The following is a 1424-nucleotide window of genomic DNA, read 5'->3' on the forward strand; positions in this document are numbered from 1 at the left end:
CATAATATGTTTGAATTTAACATTACATCTGTGTAATATAATCAATAATTTTACCACTGAAATAACTAGATGAACAACTGAACGAGAATTGGTAAATAAATAAGCAATCATTTAGGAAGCACACAGACAAAACACTTTGAAATACGGACTTGTATACCCTAATATATCAAAAATTCTCTTCAAACCCTGAAATGCATCTATATTCTCTATGAAATTTTATAGTGTAAAATTCGCATCCATAATAATGGCACTGTTTCAACCAAAATATCCTTTATGCCGGAAAACTGTTAATGATTTAATGAATTAAATACTATTATAGTCACAATCATGCCATGGTATGAAAGAAAAATTTCACAACCTCGAGCAGGAATCGAACCTGCGACTTCCTGGTCTCCGGTCAGGCGCTCTACCACTGAGCTATCGAGTTCGTCTCACGCCAAAGGCTCCTGACCAGAGACCAGGAAGTCGCAGGTTCGATTCCCGCTCGAGGTGGTGAAATTTTTCTTTCATACCATGGCATGATTGTGACTATAATAGTATTTAATTCATTAATATGGCACATCAACGGACGTATATACGTCACCAAACATCGTAAGATGAAGATTACATTTGTTAATGATTTAATTTATCAGTTATGATTGTGTATAATGTTTTATACCCTTGCTTCTTAAAAAAAAATAGAATGTGACTTTTGTAAACAAAACAAAACTTTTAGCTTTACTATGTAGTGTGCATAAGAATTAAATTATACAAAAATGGAAACCTCAGCTTCATAAGGCCATGAACATCAGTACAGTAATAATCGAAAATGGTTTACCTTATTATTGTGGATACTATTCTAAAGATGAATTGCACGCTTTGTTCCCATCTACACAAAATATCAGTTATGTTCAATATTCATAATGTCAACCAACGAAAAAATTTAAGGTGTGGATTTTTACAGGGAAACATTCTAAACATAGTAATATTTGCATAAACGATAAAATCGTCACAAGAGTCTGTTTTAAATTCCTTGAAACTTATAGCACGGAGATGAAAATTACATGTTTGGAAAGCATTAAAACTTGCAATGGAACAATAGTTACGATAAATTAAGTGGCAAACCAAAATCATTACATGCTGTATACAAGATATGTTTAACAAGCAGAGAAAATGAAGATTACATTACCGTTGAAAACATGATGAAATGAAAACAAATCTTGCTTCATTTTTCTTGAACTTATCATTTGATTCCAATATCCATGCACACGCCACATCTCTGGTGCAAAATGGGATTACCGATATTTTTATGATCGAGTAAAAGTGGCTGCAGTGCCCATTTGGCCTAGAAAACATCTTATGCCAGTGTAAGAAAATATGAAGTTCTATGACTGTAACACTTTCATGCCTCTTTGGTGTGGTGTGTTTTCATCTAAGAGAGCTTT

General features: G+C 33.2%; 1 non-coding gene across 1 annotated transcript; it reads right to left on the minus strand.

The window, feature by feature from the left end:
* Window positions 1–354: 354 nt before the first annotated feature.
* On the minus strand, window positions 355–427 carry TRNAS-GGA (transfer RNA serine (anticodon GGA)). Its single transcript has one exon. It is a non-coding gene; the product is annotated as a tRNA-Ser (tRNA).
* Between the last annotated feature and the right edge of the window lie 997 nt (window positions 428–1424).

This window comes from Periplaneta americana, chromosome 4 (genome assembly GCF_040183065.1).
Source record: "Periplaneta americana isolate PAMFEO1 chromosome 4, P.americana_PAMFEO1_priV1, whole genome shotgun sequence".
Lineage (NCBI taxonomy): Eukaryota > Metazoa > Arthropoda > Insecta > Blattodea > Blattidae > Periplaneta > Periplaneta americana.